This window comes from Protopterus annectens, chromosome 11.part0 (genome assembly GCF_019279795.1).
Source record: "Protopterus annectens isolate FY-2018-M chromosome 11.part0, PAN1.0, whole genome shotgun sequence".
Taxonomy (NCBI): Eukaryota; Metazoa; Chordata; order Ceratodontiformes; family Protopteridae; genus Protopterus; species Protopterus annectens.
This window is the reverse complement of record NC_056745.1, coordinates 1,258,225,818-1,258,246,845: the sequence shown is the minus strand read 5'-3', so window position 1 is coordinate 1,258,246,845 and position 21,028 is coordinate 1,258,225,818. Positions and strand designations below refer to the sequence as shown.

At 40.8% G+C, this 21,028-nt stretch overlaps 1 protein-coding gene and 1 long non-coding RNA gene across 2 annotated transcripts in view; one reads left to right on the top strand and one right to left on the bottom strand.

Moving 5' to 3' along the window:
* The window catches only part of LOC122815815, a 113,845-nt gene extending 97,344 nt beyond the window's left edge, over window positions 1-16,501 (top strand). Inside the window, exon 2 of the long non-coding RNA XR_006366999.1 lies at window positions 16,158-16,501. This is a non-coding gene — a long non-coding RNA (uncharacterized LOC122815815). The remainder of the gene's footprint in view (window positions 1-16,157) is intronic.
* The window catches only part of LOC122815814 (rab-like protein 2A), a gene marked incomplete in the record, with an annotated part of 1,114,697 nt that overhangs the window by 737,834 nt on the left and 355,835 nt on the right, over window positions 1-21,028 (bottom strand).

Sequence of the window (21,028 nt, the reverse complement as noted above, 5' to 3'; positions counted from 1 at the left end):
TTGCATTTATCTCTGAGCCCATTGACATTTTAAAGACTTTACAGAAAGCATTATTGTGTTAAAAGGTTATTATTTTCACCTTTTATGTATAACATCTTTTTTGCCAAGTGTATAGTTCCAGCTATTGTTTGACATGCATGCAGTATTTGGCAGGCTGAACTTTTATGCAGTTGTTTCTTGTCATATCCATTTGAGCCTGTGTCACATGTTATAAAACGTTTTGTTCTATTGAAAGCTCCCAAACAACAACAAAAAAAAAGACACTCCCCAATACTCTCTTAAAATGTATTAATGTAATACTAATACACAAAACTATGTACATCTTCAAATATTGAAGTTTTACCCTTCTAATAGAAACGTGTCCCAAACTGACAGCCACACTTTCAGATTTGGGTTAACCTAAAAGAAAGGTTATCCATAATGAAATGCATGGTACAGCCTAAACTTCTGTGAAGTGGTGTCTGGTTTTGTCTTATCTTTGTAGCTGTCACAGCTGTGAAGACACTTGAACACTTTCAGGAAAACATGATCTCCTATCCATTTCTGTTTATCAGATTGTCTCCATGGAGACATGAGGACCAGATAGAGAATTGCTACTAAGCATACATTTATTTGTTAGAAAAAAACCTTTATACTATTCATTGTTCTTTTTCATTTGCTTGCTTTCTCTTAAAACGTTTTACTAGATCAAGCTAAGGCCCTTAATCCAGTCATTCCCCTTTGCAAGAATGAGAAAAATTGTACATCAATTTTTCTTTTATCATGCCCTTTTGGCCAGACTTTTACATTGCACTGCTTACATTTCTTAAAACTGAACAAGGAGAAAAAGAAAAGAAGGGAGAAAAAACAGCAAAACCTATTTACTTCTGTACCCCCATCACAGTTACAAATAACTGACAAAATGTAACTTTATAGCACTTAAAGAAAATCATGCACTATGAAAATATTACTTTTAAGAAAAAAATTTGTTTTACTTACAGTAACTTTCTCCCTCCTGTTCCCCCTCTCCTAAGTATTTTTCCAAGCATTAATGACATGAAGTAGAGCCTATGCTTTAGAGTCCCCTTCTAGTTTAACAAAGTTAAAAAAGTCCAGTATTTCCAAATGTTGTTGTTCTCTCATGTTTCACAAACATAATTATTGCTTCATAATCTCAAATATGTCATTTTCCAAGTTGCTGGTTGATCTCCATCAACCAAATCCCATCTCTGCTTCATTTCTAATGTACTTTCGATTCTTCTAGTCAACTCTTGTGCTATTTTTTCCCTTCTCTCAAGCATTTTCCATTTAAGCACTGAAAAAGGTTTCAATGGCACAGTCTCTCTGTGGTCTTTATTACCAGAAGAACAAGAAGTGGAATCTTCTTCTGTTTCACAGCTCAATTTTTGTTGGACAAACTTTTGTATTTCCTCCTTAGCATGTACTGCATCAAAAAATGATTTTTGTCCCTCCAGAAAGAATATTTTGAAGATAACTGGGTACAGCAGTTTGAATCTCATGCCTGCTTCTCGACATCCCCTGAATAGTGGAATACATTTATTCCTCTTCTGCCTGGTTTACAGTGAATAATCATTCTCCACACTTTGCTGTCTCCCATGTCCTTCTGCCACAGTTTTGTCAGAATCAACTCCTTCTGGTGGTAGGATTGCTTCATTACTATCAAAGGTCTAGGTTGCGTTCTCATGGCCAGGGTTGGAGCATATGCACAATGTGCTCTTTCAGTTAACCACTTCTACTGTGAAATACAAGTCCAATTTTTTTATACTTTCATAAAATTAATACAGTCTGTTCCTTTCAGCTTCTCAGGCACAGCAGATAATCTCAGGTTTTCCCTATGTGCTCTGTCTTCTAATTCTATTATTGTTGACACATCTCTTCTTGAGCAGCCTCGTATTCAGCCAGGCTTTTTTCATTTCTGCCTCTGATTTTTGAATTTTTTCATTTCATCTGAATATCTGTTTAAAGCTTCTTCCATTTTTTCCAGCCTTTTGTTATTTGAGTTGATATTCTCCCATCAGTGTTTCATTTATTTTAATCGGGTCCATGTGCAGTTGTGTTATACTTTCCCCTGGGTTACTGGAAGTCATCTATGGAGCTTGCACTACTTTTGCTGAACAGCTGCAGTACTCTTCCCATTCAGTGTTTTTCCTCACCTTTTGTAGCTGATTTTCTTTCAGGTCCTCTGTATTTCTTTTTTCCTGGCATCCCAGAAGTGCACTTATCAGCTAGTTACTGAAATTTAATGAGAATTATAGGTCCACTGGCTTTCTCTGCTGAGTTTTTGTTTTCACACTGTGAGAGCTATAATTAAGCTGTTACTCAATGTGCAGTCATCTTGAAAGTCCCCATTTAGATCTTTAATCTTTATAATCATTAGAACAAGAACACATGTCCATCTACCTACTTAACTGATTAAACTACTGGAAACTACAACAGGGAGGGTATCAGAGGGGAGAATCTTCTAGATCTGCTAAAATGATTTTATCTGGACTAATCCTTTCTTTGTTTCTTGTTCTGTCACTCTCTAGGTCAAAGGTGCGATACCAGACTTCACTCAAGCCCTGTGGATTACCTCTGTTTTCCTTTTTTAGTTTTTCGTAGAGACAGGGTGTCTCTCCGGACTAATCCTTCTTTTATGCCCAAGATGATCAATGAGTTGTCCCTTAAGCAGTCTATTCATCTTCCTTCAATTTTTCCTTCTCTGCAATCTGCCAGTGAGAAGAAATGCATAGACAGCTCATGTATTATGTAGATAAAACTAAAGTAATTCACAAGTCTAAACAACTTTTTGTTTCTTTTCATCCCAGGACTTTGGGTTTGGCTGTTTCTACACAATATCTCCTCCTGGATTTCTAATGGCATTTCATTCTGTTATTCTTTTCATGGCAGTGTATTTCTTCATTTTTTGAGGCACACTCGACTAAAGCAGTTGCCTCCTGTGGTGCCTTTTTCAAGGGTTTGGATGCGAATTCCATCCTTGAGGGTACAACTTGGTCCTTAGTTCATACTTTCACTAAACATCACAAGTTGGATGTTATTGCCAGGCCAGGCCAGGGCAGATTTTGCTAGGGCTGTCCTGCATGGGTTTGTAGAGGGATCTTCTGTGCCCTCCTTCTCCCAGGCTTCCTCATCAATTTTGTACTCTCCCTTCAGTTATGAATACTGTAACAGTGATAGGGAAGGACATAATAAAGTTGTGTAAAGTCTTACCATAACAGTGGATGTCCTTCTCTTCACAGTTGCAGTATTCAGTCCCTCTTGTATTCCCCTTATGTTCTAGCTGGTGCCCTGTATTTTTGATTGCCCTTCTGGCCGAGGGGTCCTTATGCCTTTTCTTCTGCCCCTTTTTGCTTCTGGATGTATATTTTCCTTATTTGTCTCTGAGGGTATTCTGCTCCTTCTGGGGCTTTTCACTTCTGAGTATTTGCTTCTGTACATCACCTTTATGCCCTACGTCTTGCGTAGGGGGCATGCATGTGATGGTTGGTGCCTGTAAGAGTTAAAGGCTTTGGTATACTGGCTGGACATTAGGCAAGACTTGGCAGGAGATTCCTTATGTAAAGAATACTACAACAGTGAAGAGAAGAACATCTACTGTTGTGATAAAATATTACACAACTGCACTTTCTACATGTATATATATATTTTTTCATTGACCAGGTAAGTGAGCTGAGCCAAACAGGGTTCATTTTAAAGCCAAAACCTACCTCCAGGAGAAAAATGGGAAAGCAGCTACACAGTCTGAGCTACTATAAGCAAGTAAGAAATTGTAACAGATTAAGTGAGAACAGAAACTTCTTCAAACATAATTACAGAAACAGTAGTAACCTCATTTGTTACATAGTCATTACACCCTTAGGGCACCTGGGAGTATTAATCAGCTAGAATGCCTTAAGTCAGTATAGCATATAGCTTTTTCTGTGACTGCAAGCTAATGCTGATCTAATCTCATATCTGAGATTCAATATGGTCATCAGTTATTCCAGTGTCTGACAGACTGCCTATTTTCAGCTGGTAGTTATACACTTTGGCTGCATGTAACCAGTGTACACTGATGTAAAACTGTTGCCCATTGGGTGACATCAGTTACTGTTTTCTCTGAATAAGTTTCAGTAATGCACATGTGTAAGTCTACAACCTTGTCAACCATGTATATTTCACATAGCTTATTACACCTGAAAGCACTATTTAATTTACATACTCCAGACAAACCTCTTCTAATATTTTGTTTCCAACTACCGAAGCCTTGCATGCTCCTCATGTGCTCCATTTTCGGTTATCCTGTGAAAGAATTGACAAGATTGTAGTATACTGCAGTTAACTGGAAACAACTAAAATGAGACTGGAATGAAGGTTTTTGTCTGTAAATTACCCAAACTTGTGCTGAACAGGTGCCAGTCTCTCCTTTTTGGGCCAAGTCTTTTGTACTTTCCAGAATGAATTCTGCAATCACTGTAGTTTGGTTTGTGACACCCATGCACTGGCCCAGTAATCAAGGAGCCTCAATCCTCACCACTAGCACCAGTGAGGGGTATCCACATTGGGAGGATAAACAAGTACATGCACACACAGTAAAGTACAATTTCCCTTAAGAGCACACAGAGATCACAGTTAGTTTGGGGCTGGTTTCTCCCTTTCTCTCCAGATCCCCAATAAGACTCCCCACTGGCACAGCTATTGGGTTCAGATGTCAGCCGAGTAGTCAAGTCAAAACCTTCAGTACCCTTTATGTTCAACCAGTGCTTCATGTCTCTGCCCAAGTAGCTGGTGCATACGCACACACTTTGAGATACAAGTTGTATGCAAACAGAGATGCTCCTGGGGAAAGCTGGCACAGGTTCACTAACTCTGCCCAAGCTATAAGGTAGTAATCACTGCCACCAACTACTCTTATCAAGTACTATAAAAGGCCCTTACCAAAGGGTGTCCAATTCTACTGTGCAATGTTGTTATCCAAATAGTAAGTGTGATGAACAGCAAGGCTATTGGAGTGGCTTATACAATATCACCAGATACATGCAAGTACTCTAGGAGCTTAAATTATCTCTACATAAAACAGCCACAGTTAAAAGGTTTAGACATATTTAATAATAAATAAAAACACAAGACCGTACTCATTGATTCAACACAGTGCCAATAGAGAGTTCAGAAATCACAGGAAATAATTAAAAACAAAACTGTAGGATAGTCTGACATAAATATAGAAAACTGCTAGACTAATCTTGCTATTTCTATGTATCTCTAAGAGAAATACTAAGATCTAAGATTCTGCTTACAGAGCAAGGCACATTGCTGGTGAGTTGTTGTCAGATTCAGAGCAAAATGCAAAATGCTATACTTTCTTTCTGAGATAGCCCTTAAATTGATAATACACATTACTGTGGAGTCATTTCAGATTACATCATTTTTGTGACTTCCCTGATTTAGTTCTCAGGCTAACAGAACTCAAAATTTAACATTTCTTTTTGATCTGCACCTGCCAGATAGCCACAACAATAAAACACACTTTACATCTGAAACCTAGCATTTATATTTGTCTTAGGGCAATAGAAAGAATTTCCAGCTGCAGACATCCTGTCTCCTAGCTTGATATCACACAGTCATAAAATTCCCTCCTTATCAACTTTCTTTCAGCAGGGTGCATTGTGGTTAAATTTTTGAAGCTCAACACATAACACAGTTTTCTTACATTTGTCAAACAAACCTGTGGATCATATTAATTTTTTCAATGACACAGAATTATTTAAAACATTCTATCTAGCTAGGCTTGTCAGCCTTTCAGTTTATCACATGGGTAATAAGGCTTTATTAGATGTTCACAATATCAGAATTCTATCTTCATTAACAGTGCTGATGAACAATAACAGTTTGTAGAAATGCTAGAATCCTGGTCAGTAATAACTGTGCTGCTAAATATATCCAAAGCTTCTGCACATATACTCTGAGTCTCCTGAATAATGTAAACTGAAACACTCTTCTGTACTCAGGCTTGAGTGCCTGTATTGTATAGACACTTTTACATACAAGTCCAAAAGCTAACTCGTATTCTAAAATGTTGGATATTTAATCTTTTCTGTATGCCAGTTTGAACTGACTTCACTCAACTAACTGACTTCACTGACCATATCTGAAGTATATTCTCATAATACCAAAAACCTTGTAATGTTTTACACGCCTCTTTGGCCTTGCTTTCCCAAATCTCGTCTTGCATGTGCCTCTGTCTAACATTCCGTTGCAAGTACATCTTTCCCTTGAAAAAGGAACATTCTGTATTTCTGCACATCTCGTGCTTTCCTTCCTTCCTACTAAATTGTCTTTCCCTGAAACTAAAAGGTATACATGAAAACACAAATTTGACTGTATTTTCAGGCCTATTATTCTACCTTAATGTGCTATAGTAAATTCACTAAGCATACCCTCACTCCAACATCCTGGTTTCTGCAAAGAAGAAATAAAACGCTCCTACTTAGAGTCATGCTCACTGTTTTTTTTTTCCCCATTTTTGTACATTTTAGTGTTAATGTAATGCTGTTAGTAACTCCTCCTTATTGTAATATATAATGTTTCACATCTGTGTTCTGTTCTGCCTTTAAGTTGTAGGTTTACTGTCTGTTGCCCTATTGTAAGTTCTGTATTGTTGGTGATGGTACATTTCACATTAGCCCACCAATATAATTAGCAAATAAATTAATAAACCTAGTTCTGTATTTTGTGCAAGCAGCAGCAAAACCTTGGTGGCAATTTTACATCACTAACACACTTTCTCATTATGTAGTGATTACAAAAGTCCACTCTAACAACATTAAAAACAAACAAAGCTTAATTTCATGCTGCTTTTTAATGAGGTCTATGTTAAGCCAGGATTCTTATGAATATCGCAATCAGAAGTTATTTACTGTGCTTAAGGTTTTCATTCATGTCATAAACTTGGAACCACGGTGGAAACGGTACTTATCCCGAGTAGCTTTCTAAATGTTTAATGCCTAAAGATGTACTTGCTGAGACCAAAAGTGAAAATTAGATTATAACTCTATTCTGAAGCTGTGAAATATTTTAAAATGGAACTTCTTAAGACATGTGTGCAAGTTTGGAGTGAAACAAAAAGTGAAATGAAAATGGAACTGAGAGACTGCCCACAGCACCGGGCACATAGTGAGAGTTCGCTTGATAGAGAGGTAGTGCAATTTCAACTCAAACTCTGCCAGCACACACACACTTAAAACGCCATGCCTGGCAAGCTGTATTATTTGAGCAATTCTAGTTCCCCTTGATGGGGGGGGGGGGGGATAGTGTCACCATAGGGTAGCACTTTAAGCCACTAATTCTTACCACAACCCAACTTTTTGGCTTGCTGTTTTTCCCATGTATTGTGAGACTCCACAGAAACGAGAGGCAATTTCCTACAGCCCGTAATCCTGCAATCAAGTCGGTGAAAAGGCTGCCTGGGCACTGTTTTGCAAGGGCTTAGTGAGGATGGGGAGTGCATTATAAATGAACACTGTGTTTTGAAAGGTCCTAACACTATAGCTTTAGAATAAGAACATCAAAAGCACATGATGCAAGTTGACACTCCACTGAGCCAAGGGCATCTTTGTAAAAAAGGAAGGAATGAAACCAAAGAAAATACAAAAAAAAAAAAAAAAAAAGCAGTGTTTTGTAAAGAATGCAGTAAATACCTTACCCAGATCAACTGAAAACCCGTATGGAAAATATGCAAGCCAGGGATACTATTTGTGAATCAACATATACTATTTCTTTTAAGGCGTGTAAGTATTTACATTTGTATCCACATTTTTAACTGTCTGTGTTTATTCCCTGCCTCATCATATGAAAAACATGCAAATGCAGAATGCTTATGCATATATAGCACTAAAATGTTATCTGCAGACCCCTCTCCAGCATACCCAGCACCTTCCAAGCCCCCCCACACACAAAAACACAAACTTGAAAGCAACATGCACTTGTCAAAATTAACTGCTAATACTTTAAGAATTAAATATGAAATTGGCTAGTTATATGGCAGACCTCAATGTAATAGAACTGTGTATGATCCTTGTTTCCTCATTTCACTGCCAGTAGATAATCTGTTTTTTTAATCAGTCTTAGTAAAGGAATATTAGTGGCAAAGGCAGCATTTAATAACTGACTGCAGATGATCCCATCCATTATTAAATGTAGGGGAGTAATTAAGTAAGTTATATAAACACACTTCAGTTTTATACAGAGTGAACATTATGCTGACTTTATTTTTGACGTGAATATGTTTTATGCCATTGTGTTTTCCAAATAATAATAATAATCATAGCACAAAATGCGCACAGTTGAAAGATGAAAATTGTGTTTCAGTGAGCACCGTAAGTGGAAAACATGCTACAATAGTTTTTTTAACTGGTTGTAAGCAAGTATTACAAAGTCAACCAAAGAGGGTTATGGACTCTTCCGAGTAATTACATCACCTTTCTTAACCAATTGTTTGTTCCTGCATTGAAGAAAAAAAATATCTGTGATGGCAATGCCTCATCCTCCACCAACACACAATACACACACACACACACACACACACACACACACACACACACACACACACACTTACACTTAAACACAAAACCATTTGCTTTCCTTCGCACTTCCTTACAGAATGTCTTAAAGCATGGTAGTGTGAGTTCGGAGTGATACAAACACATACACATACACGTGAGTTTGCGTCAGAGAGCGGTAGTGCGAGCCGCAAATCAAACTCCGCCAGCACACACACACAGAAACAAAAAAACATTGGATGTTCATCGTGTTTCATTGTTGCAGTCATTACAATTGGGTTATCCTGCTGGCAGGCTACCAGCAGTCTGCCTGAATTCCAAAGTCCTGGTCCAGCGTCGGTTGCTGTCACCTCTTCCCTGATGTCAGTGCGCCAGGGGTATAAAAGATGCAGCTGACGCCATTTTCTTCAGTCTTTCTTGCTGTGCGGTGCCCGAAACAAAAGCAGTTCGCAAGTGCCGGTCAGCCGACTCCTGACATTTTCAAGTTCGAATTTCAGATCCGAAGTCTTCATTAAAGCTAAGCACCCCGTTGGGGAAACTTTTTTCTTGCTCCAGACCGATGTCAGAAAAAGTTAATAATTGTATTTCTTGTGGGAAGCAAATGCCTCATAAGGATTTTCATTCTTGCTGTATTCCTTGCCTAGGCCCTGACCGCAATGTTGCTAGTTGTCGGTTTTGTGCTAGATTTAACCAATGCACTGTTAAGCGTCTGTACGATTTTGCATTTCATTATTTTGGCAGAAGATTTAATTATATAATGCCGCCGGAACAGCCGACTACCGGAATTTATAAAAAGCGTAAAGACAAAGAAAAGGACAGGCAGCCGAGGTCCAAAACCGACGAGGCTTCAGCTAGGCCAGTCGCCCGTTCACTGGTTCTCAGTGAGGTGCTTTCGCAGCCGCTGACGCCCTCTACCTCAGTGCCACAGGCCACTTCCGACTCCCACGTGGAGCCGACTAGGCCGCTGGAAACTCACGGTATTGGACCCTTGCAAACTATTCCCTCAGATGGGTCCGGAGCCGCTGAGCAGGTATCGGCTTTGAGGGGGTTTTCAGGCCTACACAGTTGTATGTAAAAACGACTTCAGCTTCAAAGGCAAAGACTAAAGCACCTCTAAAGACAAAAAAACAAGTACAACATTCCCCTGGACAGGCCTCCATGCCTAAAAAACAGATGCTTAAAATGGCCGAAGACCTAATTACTTTGATCAGGGGTTCCTATCCCCCTCCTGATAAGAGATCTAGGCAAGAGACAGAATATGAATCTTCAGATCAGGTTTTCATTTCCTCTGATTCCTCTTCTGAACAGGTATACTCTCTACCTCCTTATGAGGATTCGGATGCTGAAGAATCTATCCCTTCAGCCTCTCCTCCTGAAGATTATTCTTTTGGGGAGACCCTGCATACTATGAGGGAGCATTTTCATTGAGAGAGCCAAGATTACTCAGAATCTAAGAAAAGGCTCAGAAATTTTCTTTTACTACCTCAGCACAGGCCCCTTGCTATTCCTCCTGTTTTAGACATTGTAGATGTATTTATAGAGTCCAGTCTCACTCCTGACTCTCTACCTCCAGCTCCTGTTAAGCCAGACAGATACTACAGGGTTCCTGATTCATATAAATTTCTTTATAAAAACCCTGCTGCTGACCCAGAAATTATATTTCAGGGTCCCAAAGGGGTCAAGGAGTCCACTGCAAAAAACCCTATCCCCTCTGATAGGGATTCTAGGGCCCTGGACAGATGGGGGGAAAAATTTACACTTCTGCTACCTTGGCTGTAAGGGCCTTAAATTGTCAGTTTCATATGCTTAAATATCAGCAATATCTTATGTCACTACTAAAACAGAAAATGTTGACAAATTCTGAATGTGCAGAAAACAAAGAAATGCAGGATTTATTGCATGCAGCTGAACAAGTGGGAAAGCATACTTTGCAATGTGGTTTTGATTCTCTGGAGGCCTCCTGCAGGGCTGCTGTTACGGGTTCTGTCATTAGGAGGCATGCTTGGTTAAAGGAACAGAATCTGCCTGATCATGTTAAAGCAAAATTACTAGATGCTCCATTACAGCATGATACCTTGTTTGGTGTTAAAGCAGAAGAGGTGTTGAAGAAAATGGAGGACAAAGCTAAATCTATGCAAACAGTCAAGGATTTCTTACAGATACAACCTCCCAGATTTAGCAGGAACTGGCCTGCAAAAAATTGGTCCTTTTCAGTGTCAGACAGGCCACAAAGAGGCAGATACAGACGCCCCAGAGGCAGATCCCAGCCCCAGGGATCATATAGACCTAAACAATGGGATGCTTCTACCTCCAAAAGCGGAGAAGACAAATCACAGCCATACAGGAAACAGTCTCAATGACTTTCCCCTGCCAGCACCAAGCACTTATCTTCTGGCAGCCCCTTTAGGGGGAAAACTAGCACTTTTTCCACAAAAGTGGCACATGATCACCCAGGACAAATGGGTCCTGAATATAGTTTTTCAAGGCTACAGGTTCCATTTTCAGACCCTGCCAAGGGCAAATGGAATGCCAGACATGCCACACAATCAATGGGCAGAGGCTCAGAAACAAGTTTCAGCCCTCATGGACATGAGGGGGCCATACAGCGAGTGCCACCCCAAGAGCAGGGGCTAAGATTTTACTCAAGACTCTTCTTGGTGCCCAGAAAGGGGAAATGCATGGAGACCAATACTGGACCTGTCTATTCTAAACACATTTCTGGATATTCCGAAATTCAAAATGTTGACTCTGCAGCAGCTTCTGCCCATGCTGGGCAAGAAGGTATGGCTTGTGACTTTAGACCTAAAAGAAGCATACCTGCATGTCCCAATCTGACATTCATGCAGAAGATACCTCAGATTTATAGCTAGCTCAATGCACTACCAATTCTCTGCACTACCCTTTGGCTTATCTACTGCGTCCAGGGTCTTCACAAAATGCCTGGCACCAGTAATTGCATTTTTCAGACAAAGAGGAATACAAATTTATCCTTACTTGGACGATTGCCTTATTCAATCAGAGAACAAGACATTTTACTACAGCATCTGGCGTTTGTAAAAAGATAACTAACATGCCTAGGGTACACAATAAATGAAAAGAAATCAAAACTAGTACCCTCACAAGAGATAATACTCCCTCACAAGAGATAATACTCCTGGGTGCATGCTTAAATACAACTGCCCAGATGGCTTATCTCACGCCAGACAAAGACAACTGACTACTTATTTTAAAATGTTGGCAACAAAGACCCAGTTATCTGCAAGAAAAATTCTGCAGGCTTTGGGCTTCATGGCATCCTGCATTCTGCTAATTCTATATGCAAGACTGCATATGAGGAAACTACAATGGTATCTAAAAAGTGTTTGGGCTCAACATTGCCACAGCCTGGAAACAATAATTACCCTCATTCCCTGCCTGCAACAGGAGTTTCGATGGTGGGCAGAGGCCAGTCACCACAACAAGGGACAGCCTTTCATTTTACCCACAGTCAGGCAGACATTAACAACAGATGCATCAGATTATGCCTGGGGGGCCCATATGGCAGGAAGATGTATTCAGGGCACATGGTCCGCAAGCCAAATGCATCTGCATATCAATCACAAAGAGATGCTAGCTGTTCAAAATGCCCTGACAGCCTTCAAGGATCTACTTCATCCAGGACAACTATTGATAAGACGGACAATACTACAGTCATGTGGTACATAAACAAGCAGGGAGGCACACATTCTTACCCCCTCTGCAGACTAGCCATGACTTTGTGGGACACAGCATTGACTTACCAAGTACATCTGCAAGCACAATACCTGCCAGGAAGGATAAATTCTCTGGCAGACGAACTAAGTAGAAACCTAATGGATCCCCATGACTGGAAATTGGATCCACAAGTCTTCAGCATGATAACAAGGAACTGGGGATGCCCGGACATAGACCTATTTGCCTCGCCTCACCTCACAACTGCCAACTACAGAAATTCTGCACAAGGACTTATCACAAGCTAGCATGGAAAGTGGGTGCTCTATCTTTCAGCTGGAAAAACTTAACAGTATATGCCTTTCCCTCACTGCCTCTCCTCCCCAGGGTACTCCTAAAGGTCAGACAAGAGAGGCCAAAAATGATACTGATTGCCCCAGACTGACCCCTCCAACACTGGTACCCAATCCTGAAGAGCTTGTCTCAATGCTCAGCCTGGACATTGCCTCAAATTCCTCACTTATTGACCCAACAAAACAGTCAGATTCTGCACAGCCATCTCAGGACCTTAAACCTGGCAGCATGGCGGATAATGTAACCATTCAAAACATGCCTCTGTCTAAAGCAGTGATGGGTGTTATTTTGTAGGCCAGGAGGCCTAGCACCAGAAATTCTTATGCAGAAAAATGGAAGAGATTCTGTGCTTGGAACCAGGCACAAGGAATTGACACGATTGTACCAAATATTCCTCAGATTTTACAGTAGTTAACTGAGATGCTGTACAAAGGCCTATCCTTTTTCTCAATTAAGATTCATGCCTCTGCCATTTCAGCTCACTACAATACAGAACCACCTCTATTTTCTCATCCATTACTAAGGCAATACCTCAGAGGGGCCAAAAACATAAGACCTCCAAGGAGAGCACCAATACCTGCATGGGACCTAAGTTATGTCTTGGAAAAACTCACATTGCCTCCTTTTGAGCCAGCCTCTACAGCTGATATAAAATTCTTATCTTGGAAAACAGCTCTGCTCCTAGAATAACCTCTGCAAGACGAGTCTCAGAGTTACAGGCACTCATGGCTGTGGAACCCTTTATCATTTTCCATCAGGACAGGGTTTCTCTGAGGACAAACCCGACATTTATGCCTAAAGTAGTGTCCAGTGTGGCCCTGAATCAAACAATTAATTTGCCTACCTTTTATCCAAACCCACAGAATAAGGGTGAGAGACTTCTGCATTCTTTGGACATTCACAGGCAGCTACGCTTCTACTTGGACAGAACCAAAGCTTTCAGAAAGACTGAGCAACTTCTAGTGGCATATGCTGCAGGATCACAAGGAAAGGCCATCTCAAAGCAGACTATTTCAAAACGGATAGGCCACTGCATTCGTTTCTGCTATTCACAACATGGCAAATCAGTGCCTAAGAGCATTAGGCCACATTCAACCAGAGTAGCAGCCACTTCAGCAGCCTTCCTCAGAGGAGTACTAACCAAAGACATCTTAGAGGCTGCAACTTGGAGTTCAGTGCATACTTTTACAAAGCACTATCACTTACCTCTCTACTCTAAATCTAGAGCAGGCTTTGCCACTGCAGTTCTGCAGGGCCTCATAGCCTCTCCTAATCTATTTAGCCCCAGCCGCCCAACCTTAGCTTTGGGATTCAACCCAATTGTAATGACTGCAACAGTGAAACACGATGAACATAGTGCAGTTGTGTACCTACCATAAATGTAGATGTTCAAATGTATTCACTGTTGCAGTCCAGGTTACCCACCCACCATCCCCCTTTCCTTTGTTGGGCCTTATCTGTACTTCTTTATTCTATACAACCTATGTGGTGTATTTGCTTATAGATGAAGGTAGAATTTTACTTTACTGCATGCATGTTTATTGGCATAAATTAGCCTACCCTTTTGGGGGCACCTGACATCTGGGGCAAGAAAAACTGAAGAAAATGGTGTCGGCTGCATCTTTTATACCCCTAGCGCACTGATGTCGGGGAGGAGGCAACAGCAACCAACGCTGGACCAGGACTTTGGAATTCAGGCCGACTGCAGGTAGCCTGCCAGCAGGATAACTCAATTGTAATGACTGCAACAGTGAATACACTCGAACATCTACATTTATGGTAGGTACACAACTGTACTTTTTCCTTCACACTTCCTTACAGAAGTTTCACTTCTACCATGCATTATGACCACGCACATTTTTTTATTTACTAATATTAGATAATAGTCATACATGCAACTGTACAAAGAAAAAAAATACTCTGGATACAGTGACTTTTTTTTTTTTTTTTGTGATGGTGGTGGGTGCAGCCACCCCATCCCACTTGATACATTCTCTTTTTCAGGTTGTACTTCAATGGCAAACAGGATGACAGAACAACAGATTGGTTCTGGATCCCAGATGCCGTGGGGGAAGTGCAGTTTGGCTGGTTTTGTTTTTCTTTTTGAGGTTGTACTAATCTGCCTCTGATAAAAGCGGAGTGTGTGCGATAGTTCAGGACCTGGTAATTGTTATCTTTTTGTGATCAAGTCTGAAATTGTTATTAAACATAGTATTTGTAGAAATTTTGTGCCATAAATCTGCTTCTTTGGAAAGCTGTTGTACTTTTCACTTTTGGCAGTAGAGCATTATGACATTAAGACATTAGGCAGCCATAGTACCACATGCTTTCAAAAATTATTGATCATGATATTGACTGTGAGGTAGTTTGCAGACTCGGAACCCTCCAGATGATGAGGGTTATATTTTTGACCATCTGCATGTGTTCCAAAGAAGATACTTGGTCAGAAAATTGATTTGATGCAGTTTAATGTAATAGCAAATACATTATTAAAAGATATATCTATATATAAAGAGGCACAAGGCCTTGTAACTGCAGCATTAAGTAATATGCTCATAAATAGGGGTTAACTTCGGTGTTTGTTGCTAAAGAAAATAAATGTTACTCGCTTCTGTTTTTTTTTTTTTTTTTAAATATTCTTGTTGCCTGACAGCTGTCAGTCGTTCCGCAATTGATTGGGCCCATTCATTCCTTCTTAGGGTGAGAAATGATGGTGGGAAATTATCATCATGTCAGCCATCAGTGTTGTTCCTGGTATGGCTTAAGTTCCAGCTCTTGTAGCAATTGGCATACAGTCTAACATGTGCAAGGACCTGCTGTGCCCCATAGAAGGCTACTGCACATCATAGCTTAGCAGAAGAAACTCCACATCCCTGGTACTGCTCACTGTATTCCTGTTTCACATTGATAGCCAGTATACCATCAGGCTGGGCCACTTCTGCCCTCTTAAACTGGGCGAACCTCCCTTGTCCATTCATTCTCATCCTCCTTAAGTGGCTCTTCCAGCACCTTGGCTGTTAATATGCCAGGGTGTTCTGGATCATATCATGGATTCACCCCTCTGTACCACAGACTCTTGCATTATGAACCTTATAGAAGGTATTTAGTCAGTCTTTGACTTAATTTCCCTGGCTTAAGGCTGGAAGGAGGTGATCTACAATTTGTGTTTGCTGCTGTTAGCAGTAAAGAAGGAAAATAAACTGCTATTTTCTGAAAGCTGTAGTCCAAGGTCATAGTATGGGTTGTTTTATTGCAGAGTGTCACTGTATTCATTCTTTTGATGATGGTGGTGATGTGTGAGTAATCCTAGTTTGTTTCATTTCCCTTAATATTTGCTTTAATGTCTGAAATGTCTTTTAGTTAACTTTAATACATAAATACCATATAAGTGAAGCTGTAGTGAATAATCTTGTGATAGATGCTCACAGAGACAAATGCAGAATAAATTAGATAAGAATTATAATCAGACAGTGGTGCATGGGGTGTGCATCTCATAGGAATGACTGAAAGTTGCTGTCCTTTAATTCTCATGAAGAACAATTATTAAAGTTTCTTTCATGTTCTTTCCTTCTGCAGGAGACTAGGTTTTTTGGGTTTGTACAAAGGACTGGACGCAAAACTTCTTCAGACAGTATTGACCTCTGCTCTGATGTTTCTAATTTATGAAAATATAACAGCTGTAACCTTTAAAATTATGGGACTGAAAACTCAGCTGAAACGATGATGAACAAACCGATGGTCAGCTGAAGTGATACCCAGTGTCTCTGGTCCAGACAACAGATCGTAGAACGAGAGAGAGAAGGAGAGACAGTATGTTGCATTGTGCCAGTCAAGTGCATCTACTAAAGGGTTATAGTTATTAATTTAAACAAATTGCAATTTCTATGGTAAAATAAAATTTCACAATGTGTGACACATTATTGAAATATTTAATTTGTTCTTTTGTACTGATACTGGTTCTGAGCACAAATAGATATGTTGCAGAAGTGTATATTTATCTAAGTATCAAATAGTTTCAATATGTAGGTTACTGTTAAGGATGCATCCATTCATTGCATTTAGGTAAATGTCCATAAATTTATGGAATATTATGGGCTTGTGTAATTTTCCAGGTGCTGTAATACTGTTACCTGCAGACATGCATATATGTGGGTATAGTCAAGGGAGAATGGTAATGTACCGAAGGTTCACTCTGTCCTTTTCCAGGAAAACTAATATGACTACAGGAAAAAAGCCATCTGGATAGGAAAAAAATATTCTCAGTTCTACTGGGGAATTTTTTGCACTACCCTTTTGTAGCACAGTTGATATGCTGAGTAGTCAAGAAAGTATAAATACCTCATAAAGGTTAGCTGCACAAAACCAAACAGTCAACAGGTAAAAAACAAGAAAAATGCAGTTCCACAGCTGATAAAAGATGAAATTCCAGATCCAGATCTATTGTCAGACACACTGACGTCCCACTCACCAGGCTGAACAAGGAGAAGGTCACTGTAAGCTGCCTGTTAGGTGCTAGGATCCGCCACATAACACAAGCACTCAGGTCACTCCAAAGCAAGTACAAATATGACTCCGTCATTGTCCATGCTGGTGTGAATGACCTGAGACGTACGTCCCTGGACTACATGAAAAAAGACGTAGAGGAGCTCTTTGATCATGTAGCCCAGGCCGGTATGACCCTGACCTTGAGTAGCATCTTACCCACACCAAGAATAATGCCACAGTATAAAGACAAAATGATCAGTTTTAACAATTGGCTAAAGTATTGGTGTCATTCAAAGGGGATCCAGTATCTGTCAGCCTGGGATGACACGCTCGACAAGCCACGTTGCTTCGCTAGGGACGGCTTGCACCTGTCACCCCTGGGTTTTTGAATACTGGCAAAGGCTCTTGCCTCCCCCATAGTGCATTTTTTAGGCAAGGCTCAAAAGACAAACCCACCTCCATAGACAACACAAAGAAAAAAAACTAAGGGTAATGCTGCTCAACGCCAGAAGTCTAAACCTCAAGATGCACGCACTCGAGACTCTCCTCAGTATGGAGAATATCGATATCTGTGAAGTAACAGAAACCTGGTTCAAGGCTCCCGAGAGCACCCCAGCACTAACAGGTTATACTTCATACCATGCTTTCCGGCCCCAAAACTTGGACCGAACCACAAAAGGAGGGGGAGTATCCATATTTATCAAAGATACCCACACCTCCAGGTTAGTGGCACTGCACGAAGCATCGGAGACCATCCATGTGCAACTAACAGTGGGCAAAACTGCCTTTCAGTTTGTAGCCTGCTACAGACCACCCTCCCAAACACAGGAACCTCACTCTGCTTTCCTGAGAACACTGGAGAATATGAAGGTCTCTCCGAACACCATTATATTGAGTGACTTCGACTACCCAAACATTGATTGGGAAAACTACTCAAGCCCAAACACCCTCGCCCAACGGTTCCTAGAATTTATAAACTCAAATGCTATGGAACAACTGGTCACCACTCCCACAAGAGGGGAAAACATATTGGATCTGGTCATCACCAACATGGGGTCTCTCTGTTCCACACCAAAGGTATTCCCCTCATTGGTAAGATCAGACCATAAACAAATCTCACTGGACATCCATATTCCGTCCCCACCTTAGCCAAGGAAACCAGTGTGAAGAACTTCTCAAAAGCAAATTTCACACTTCTCAAAACTGAGGTGGAATCCTTCAAAGCCCTCGGGCCAGTGGAAAATACGGCCCAAAATGCAGAATCCTTTACAAAAGCATTCTATGGACACCTACAAGAATGCATGGAGCATGCTATCCCAAATAAAACCAAGACTCACTCCTCCAAAGGCAGGAGACCTGTCTGATGGACCCCGGCCATAAATAAGCTATACAACAGAAGGAGAAAGCTACTACATGATGGAGCAAAATCCGAAAAAGGGAAGGCGTCTCTGATCAGTACTAGCAAGAAACTACGATCCCTCATAAAATCATCTAAGGCCAGCTTCGAAAGGAAAATTGCACAAGACACTAAAGATAATTACAAGGCCTTCTTTAGTTATGTCAGAAACCTGGGAGGCAACTTCCAGATATGCTCTGAGTTAGTGCATAATGACAAAAAATACACTGAACCCACAGACATTGCCAACATCCTGGCAGAAAGGTTCAGTGCAAACTTCTCCCCCCCCTTCCCCCCCAAAAGAGCAAATGTCTATCCCAACAGAGTGTAGCCTTCCTGAGATCACAGATGCACAGGTGAAAGCTGCCCTCTCCAAAGCAAAAAAACACAGCATCAATGGGACCAGACGGTGTCCCGGGCTGCGTCTTACACGAGCTCCTAGAAGAACTAAACCCTCATATAAAGTCACTGTTCAATCTCAGCCTTACTACAGGATATGTACCCAAGGAATGGCGTACAGCAACAGTGGTCCCACTCCACAAAGGTGGTGCCACAACAGACCCCGGAAACTATCACCCTATAAGCCTGGTCTGCAAAGCTATGGAGCATATCATCATGGAAATCATAAACAAAGACATTGGGAATCTCCAGACACTGGATCCTACCCAATTCGGCTTTAAGGGCAGATCTTGCCTCTTGAACCTGGTCAACTTCTTTGAAACAGTTACCAAAGCCATAGATGAAGGGAAGGTAGTCCACACAGCCTACCTGGACCTCGCAAAAGCCTTCGACACAATACCCCACTCAGGCATCATAAATAAGCTCACCAGCTTAAATATCAACCCCTATGTCACAAGATGGGTTGCAAACTGGCTCATGGATAGAACCCACATGGTCAGAATAGCAGGTGCCGTGTCAGACTCTAAACCAGTTACAAGTGGCGTCCCACAAGGCTCAGTCCTGGGACCTCTCTTGTTCGGTATATATTTCTCCGAGGTACAGGCTAACACGGGTGGACTACGGCTGACCAAGTTCGCAGATGACTGCAAACTGGGTGCCGTAATCGACTCTCCGGCTGACACAAGCATCCTCCAAAAGGGTCTCACAGAGACGGATAACTGGTGCCAGAGCCATGGCCTAAAGTTAAATGCCAAAAAGTGCATAGTCCATCCCCTTTGGGAAAAACAAAGTGCCCACAAATTACCACATAGGTGGTAATCCATTAAGTACGGAAGAAGTAATTAGGGACTTGGGGACCCAAGTAGATAGCAATCTCTCCTTTGACAATCACATTGCCAAAGTGGTTAGAAAGACCTTCTGTATAGCCCACCTTATCATGAAAGGGTTCACATCTAGATCAAGAGAGGTCATTGTGCCCCTCTACTCATCACTTATCAGGCCCACAATTGAGTACAATGCCCCGTTTGAGATGTACCTTACCCGACACCTGCAGCAACTGGAAAGACCTCAAAAGTATCTCACCAAGAGGATCAAGGGGCTCAAACAGATGCCCTATGCAGTTCGGCTAAAGAAACTCCAGCTCTACTCAGTTGCATACCGCCTACTCAGAGGTGATCTGTGTCTGACGTATAAAGCCATGTCCAACCCAGAATTAATGGACATGCTTCACCTCAGGAAATCCAAATCCCTTATACACGCTCCAGGGACTTGAACCTCAGCGCAGAAATAAATAGGACATGCTGGAGGGACAGATTCATATCCCAGAGGCTCCCCTCACTCTGGAACAAAATCCCAATCCATGTTAGGCAGAGCCCCTCACTGACCCTCTTCAAGAGAAATCTTGACAAGTGAATGGGAGATCATAAGTTTACCCCTGGGATCTCTTCTGTGTCCCTGCTTGACAGAGGTACAGTAAACTAACCTTAAAAGGGCTATCTTCTGTGACCTACTATACAGAGGCACAGTCAACTAATCTAAAAGGGTGGCGAAAGCCAAACACACTCTGGCTAGGCTTATAAATGCCCTAGGGTAGATAGCCTAGTATCAATCTATGAACCAGTGTAGTCAAAAAGTTTAACGAAAAAGATGAGCGCTTTCACAATACAAACAATTGCTTCTTCAGATCACAAAAAGACCAAAAAACCACAAGTTTAAATGCTCCATCAGTTAACAATAATTAGTCGTAATATGTAAAACAGTAGTGAATGTGCTCAAGAAAAGAGATATTTAAAAAGACAACCACAGTAAAAAACATCCTTCATAAAAAACATATGTATAAACAAAATACATAAAAACTGTTAAAAATTCTACAGCACTCTAAATGACCTGAAAATCTAGATGTATTTAAATATATTTTTGTTTTATAAATATATTTTATATATATGTTATATTAACTAATGTAGTATAAATATTATATAAAATTACTTTCTCAAACCCCTGTTCTTTAATTCTGGTTTCAGGGGAACTACGTCATTTAGACCGGAGTCTTTATGCACTCTAAGTCTGCAAATCCATCTAGTTTCATTACATTCAGTGTTATTAATAATATCACCTAATCTCATATCAGTCGTGGTAACCTCCAATACCTGAAAGGCAAATTTATGCT